This window comes from Galeopterus variegatus, unplaced genomic scaffold (genome assembly GCF_000696425.1).
Source record: "Galeopterus variegatus unplaced genomic scaffold, G_variegatus-3.0.2 Scaffold23, whole genome shotgun sequence".
In the NCBI taxonomy this organism is placed as follows: Eukaryota; Metazoa; Chordata; class Mammalia; order Dermoptera; family Cynocephalidae; genus Galeopterus; species Galeopterus variegatus.
This window is the reverse complement of record NW_007726134.1, coordinates 1,010,086-1,016,918: the sequence shown is the minus strand read 5'-3', so window position 1 is coordinate 1,016,918 and position 6,833 is coordinate 1,010,086.

Genomic DNA, 6,833 nt, shown 5'->3' with positions numbered 1-6,833 from the left:
TGACATTTTTTACATATTTAGTCCATTTAATTCTCACAACATCCTTTCAATGTAAGATATTACCACCATTTGACAGTTGGTGAAACTGAGGCTAAGAGACATCAAGTACCCTACCCAAGATTGTGTGAGTTGTTGAACTGGGATTCATTGACATTTTTTACATATTTAGTCCATTTAATTCTCACAACATCCTTTCAATGTAAGATATTGCCACCGTTTGACAGTTGGTGAAACTGAGGCTAAGAGACATCAAGTACCCTACCCAAGATTGTGTGAGTTGTTGAACTGGGATTCGATCTCATTTGCTAGACTGCAAAGCCCTGCTCAATGGTAGAAAATTTGTAGGGTGGAGGAGTGTGTGGGAGAGACATCTGGAGGGGCAAGGATGAGTTTAGGAGATGTATCTGGAACTCCCTAAAATTAACCCCTATAGTGAGATCATTACATGGTTTATATGCCCAGCCCAGCCCAAAATATTTTACCACTGGTTGAAAATTCTCAAGGAGAAAACTCTAAATACAGATAAACAAATTCTAGGTACGTAGTAGACTCACAGAGAGCTGCCTAGTCCTGTTCAAGAGAAAGGTTGTGCTGGTGGTATATCCTCTTGGTCTAATTCCATGAAAACTTCATTTTCTAACCCAGGCCTTTCCTAATTAGTCTGATTTTTCTTCTTAGATCTTTAGGCCATACCTAGAACATTCTATCTTCAACCCCCTGAATGTTGAGGGTCATGTCCCATCTGCCTGAAGTCCGCAGGTCTACCCAGATTCCCCTACTTAGAAAAGTCCTCTTGAGCTAACTTATCTCTTGATTCTTATGACAGTTTTTCCCAACTACTCTTTGGTTCATTTCTGTACTCAGGTATCTGCAGTTACCTATTTTACATTTACATGTGTAAGAATACATTCACTTTCAACATATACTGTACTATGAAAAAGCATGTATACAATCTGGATACAAATAAGACCAAGGTTATTTTTTACAGAGCAATCAATGATAGAAAGAGACAGCACATTTGGGGAGGTGGTAAGTTTGGAATTGAAATTTCAGAGTGACAGTGAAGTGGATAGCATGCAAGCACCAAAACCAGGTACAAACTATTGGGTTGAAAAGCTTGGCCAAGGGAAAAGAACAGGGCAGTAGTTGTCAGAGTTGTTAAGAACTCTTCTTCCTGTTGTTTACTTTAAAGTAGAGGCTGCTGTGTATGACAAATTGAGAGCATAGTAGAGCTGGAGATCTTGAGTCAAGAAATTACAGACTGGAATTTTAGGCTGTGCTCCTTAAGTCCTTAAAAGTTGGGTGTTTGGGAACATGCTTCTTAATCATCAAAGTTCTTGCTACTCAAAGTGTGATCTGTGGATCAACTGGGGTTGTGCAGAATCGTAGTCCTTACCCCAGGTCTGTGCATTTTGAAAAGATCCTTGGATCATTCATATGTACATTATTATTTGAGAAGCACTGCTCTAAGCAGAGTTCTCTTATCATTAAAATAGGAATAATAATGATACCTAACAGATAGAGCAGTTGTGAGGACAAAAGAGCGTGATGCATGTCAGGCACATAGTAAGTGCTCAATAAATGTCTGGTTATTGTTATCATTATGCTTGAGGTTGAAAATGTCGAAGAAGAAAAGAATAAGTTTAGAAAATGGTTCCTGAGGAGAGTAGGCATAATTTGGGGGTGTAGCTGGAGGAGTTAGCTCTAGGGAGAAGCAGGACTGGCTTTTCCACAGGGCATTGGGGTTGGACAGATGTTTCTCCCAAACCACTCTCTCTTCCTGGAGAGGGGAAATCTCTGAGCCCCAGTTCCAGTTCCTCAGGATCTTCAGTTTGTCCAATTCTCTCCAGTGTATTAAAATTCCAAAAATTATGAAGACTCTCCGAACACCACTGTAGAAAGTAAATAGATTCACTAAAGACATTTAAGAGAATTTAATAGTTGCACTTTATTATTAAATATGGGTATTAGAGGCACTGGTTTTTGACTTGGTACTCAAATATTCATTTGGATTTTGCTTAAATTGGCGGCAACTCTTAAATGCACAGTTTTGTGAAGGAATAGATGGTAAAGATAATGTTATTTCTGTTGTTTCTATGACAACGGACATGCTTCATGGAATATATCCATCATGCACAGTCTTGAACCATCTGGTTTCTAAGTCCTTGGTGAAAACCCTCTAGGAATGAAGTGTAGGTAAACTTTAATCAGTTTTATAATTACTGTAGTCCTTACAGAAATTATTTCACTTGATTTTGCAGCTGCTTCGACATAAGGCCCAGAGGTCTTATTAGGATTTTTATTGCCACTTTTAAGGAGCAGTTTAAGAATCATTATTATACTTTAGCTGCAGATGCCACTGTTTCTGTTTTAGGTTCTGAGACGAGGTCGTAGTGACATCACACAAAGACGGAGAAAGGTCAAAGTTATTTTTTCCAATGGGCTCTGTCAAGTATAAAAATTAACCATACTTTGAGCTGGGTTTTATGTATAGGTAATGTATGTTTATGTTAGAGTTTCTGTCAAAACAGGGATTAAAGATAAATGTAGCTAATTAAAAGAACATTTGCTTAGAGCTCCTGGTAATAGATACCTCTTTGTGAGGTCTTGAGGTATGGCTTTCTTAAAGAACTGATGCAATTTGTGTGACTGAAGAGGAGAAGAGACTTGATTTGCTGACAATAAAACACAAGTCTAAGAACGATCCAGTGGAGCTCTAAGGAAATAATCCAAGTTATGGGTTAGGTAAAGTTTTCTTGCGTGGTGAGTTAGATAAAATGCTCGTCTCTACTACTTCTGACCTTTCTTACCACCAGATAATGTTTCCCAGCAAAGTTTTCTAAGCTAATCTGCTTTTTCAGAAAGAGAAGCCCCTTAACTGGCACTGGATGAGTCAACATATTTCAAACTAGCTAATTAAAAAATAAGACAAAAACTTTCAGAATCCAATTAGGCAGTTGTTGCTTTGTTTTCTTTCTTGATTCTACTAGTCACTAGGACCTTTGTGGCTAATGTCTATATTTCTGGCATCTGTGCTTTCTTGTTTTTCATGAGTGAGGGGGGAAAATGCAGCAACTGAAAGGTAGTTTTGCCTGCCTCCCATCAACTATCAAAGCCAATTGGATTTGCAGTCCAAAAGCTGGATTCCCAGGAAATAGAAGATCATCTTATAAAAGTGATAACAGATCCCCATACCATCCAACCACCACCACCAAAAAAAGTGATAACCTCATTTATCTCAACAAAGCCATCACATCTTACAAGCTACACATTACCTGGTGCTATGCAAAAGAACAGTTTCATCTACCAATGGAGAGATTTTAATGATTAGAGTATGCAGTGATTTTTTCCAAATAAACCACAATAGTTGCAAAATATTTTGATATTTGAAACTGTTTTACATTTGAGGGGGTTAGGGACTATCAAAATGATCTATCAAGAGTCATTCAGGTACTTATTTCTAACCTCTAATTTACTTTGACATAATTTAGGAAGTGCTACTTCTTGGATTTAAATATTTATTAGCTTCAAACCCCTTGCCAGGAAAACACCTTCCCCCACACACATATGCCACAAAGAGTCATATATAATAAAGAGCTGTACAAAGCTAGTGACTGTATAAGGAACTGTACTCATTTTAATAAAACACCCTTTGAAGATTAAGGTTTGCCAAGCTTCTGGATATGAAATGTGAGTTTTTGCCACTAGATTACTAAGAGAGGTTTATATTAGGGAACTTAATTGTGAGTATAGTAATTCTACCACCAGAGGGCTCCATGTTTTTTCTTACATGCAAAGAGAGGGAAAGAAGAGATAAGTCTTAATATTCAAGAAAAATTTATTTCTCATTCTGTATGTCCAAGCATACACCACAGCTTAAGGCAAAAACATGGGTTCCTATTCGTCTACCCCAAGTTTAAAAAAATATGTAGGGAAAATTTTTATTGGAAAGAAGAGATAAGTCTTAATATTCAAGAAAAATTTATTTCTCATTCTGTATGTCCAAGCCATACACCACAGCTTAAGGCAAAAACATGGGTTCCTATTCGTCTACCCCAAGTTTAAAAAAATATGTAGGGAAAATTTTTATCTTAGGTCTCTAGGGCAGTTTTATTACCTGTATGGAGATAAAAATTCAAAACATCTTGTAGGCTCCTATCACGTAGTGCGTATAAGTTGAGATTCTTTTTTCCTTGACAAATCTTGAGGACTCCCAGGAGTCAGGAAAAGGCAGGAGAATGAAGATAGTGCTTTTGGTTAAGTTGGTTGCCCTATTAGAAATTTCAGTAAGCTATAAAGAAAAAATAGCTGAATGGAGAATGTAGTGGCAGCTGATCTCATGGAAAATTGTGGAGAACCCAAGTACTTATTGAGAGAGTGCTCTGCTCAGCAACAGGCTGAGAAGGCACACCGTGGAGGGAAACTACGGTCTACACTTATGAAGAGCTTATGATGGGAGCTGGGAAATTGAATTTCTACACATGCAGGAAGAATGAACAACCCTGAATAAGAGAGTAGATATTGCAGAACATAAAGTACTGTAATAAAATGTATATGTGAATATAAGTGACTAGAATTTATTGATTCTAAAATATCTATCTACATGTTTCTATTCACTTATCACCAATCTATTCTCACTGTTTTTTTCCAAAAATGATTGAAAGCAGTTACTCCATTGAATATTTTTTTTCCCATTTGGCCTATGTGATACCCCAGAAACTTCATGGTGAAAAGTTCGTTGGCTGGGAATTCTTAATTCTGGTTCCTACTTTCACTAAACTTCTCTGTGATCTTGAGCAAATTACTTTATTTCCCTTGGCTTCAGCTTCTTGTGCATACATACAAAGGAAAACAAGTGAAAAATTTCCACCATCTTTTTATATTCAGACCTCAATTCTTCTGAATTACTTTTTAAAAGAGTTTTACTGAGACATAAATTACGTACCATAAAATTCACCCAGTATAAATAAATAACTTAATGATTTTTAGAAAAGATATGGAGTTCTGTGACTATCACTACAATCCAGTTTTAGAACATTTTCATCACCCCAGAAAGTTCCCTCATGCCTGTTTACATTCAGTCTTTTCTCCCGCCCTGAGCCTGAGGCAACCAGTGATGTACTTTCTGTTCTGTGAATTTGTCTTTTCTGGAAATTGCATATTAACACAATCATACAATGTGTAGTTTTGTTGCGTCTGAGTTCTTTCACTTAGCATAATATTTTTAAGGTTCATCGATAATGTGGCACATATCAGTAGTTTGTTCCTTTTTTATTGCTGAGTAGTATTCCGTTGTATAAATATGTCACATTTTGTTTTAAAACATTTAAATTGTTTCTAGTTTTGAGCTATTGTGAATAATGCTACTATAAACATTCATATACAAGGTTTTGTGTAAATACATGTTTTTATTTCTCTTCAGTAGAAACCTAGGAATGGAATAGCTTGGCCTTATGGGAATTATATATATAATCTTTAAGAAATTTCCAACATTTACCAATGTGCCTGTACCATTTCATATTCTCATCATCAATGTATGAGAGTTCGGGCCGGCCTGGTGGCGCACTGGAGAGTGCGCCGCTTGGGAGCATGGTGGCGCTCCCGCCGAGGGTTCGGATCCCATGTGGAGACCGGTTCCCGCTCACTGGCTGAGCGTGGTGCGGGCGCAACACCGAGGGTTGCGATCCCGTTGCCGGTCCCTGGTACCGGCGCGACACCGAGGGTTGCAATCCTGTTACCAGTCAGTAAAAAAGACAAAAAGGAAAAAAAAATGTATGAGAGTTCCAGTTTCTCCACATCTTCACCAACATTTAGTATTATTAGTCTTTTTAAAATAGGTGGCTTTATAGTGGTATCTCATTGTGATTTTTACTTTACATTTCTGAATGACTAATGACGCTGAGCAATTTTGTGCATTTAATAGCTATTTATATGCCTTCTTTGGTGAAACATCTATTCAAATATTTTGTCTATTTATAATTGTGTTGTTTTCCCAGCGCCATTTATTGAAAAGGCAGTCTTTCCCCCAATGTATGTTCTTGTTGCTTTTGTCAAAGATCAGTTGACTGTAAATATTTGGGTTGATTTCTGGATTCTCTATTCTGTTCCATTGGTCTGAGTGTCTGTTTTTATGCTAGTACTGTGCTGTTTTGATTACTGCAGCTTTGCAGTGTAGTTTGAAGTCAGGGACTGTTATGCCTGGGAAAACCCCATTTAGACTGGCTATTATTAGAAAGAGAGAGATTAACAAGTGCTGGCTGGATGTGGGGAAAGGGGAACCCTCCTACACTTTTGGTGGAACTGTAAATTGGTGCAGCCATTATGGAAAACAGCATGGAGATTTCTCTCAAACAACTACAGGTAGAACTGCCATATGGTCCAGCAGTCCTACTGCTAGTATACACCCAAAGGAATGGAAATCATCATGTTGAAGAGAGACCTGTACCCCCATGTTAATTGCAGCACTATTTACAGTAACCAAGAGGTACAAACAACCTCAATGTCCATCAACAGATGACTGGGCAAGGAAGATGTGGTGTATATACTCTGGTATAAAAAAGAATGAAATTCTGCCATTTGCAGCAACGTGGATGAACTTAGAGAAAATTATGTTAAGAGAATAAGCTAGGTACAGAAAGAGAAATACTGCATGTCCTCACTCATAAGTGGGAGCTAAAAGAAAGAAAGTAAAGTAAGCAAGAGAGAGAGAGAGAGAGAAGAAAGAAAAGAAAAGAAACAATCACAATAATGCATTGAACTTTCAAAAAAAAGAGAATAGAACTGTGGTTATTAGAGGTGGGAAAGGGGGAGGGGGAGGAGGGTTAGCGAGAGGT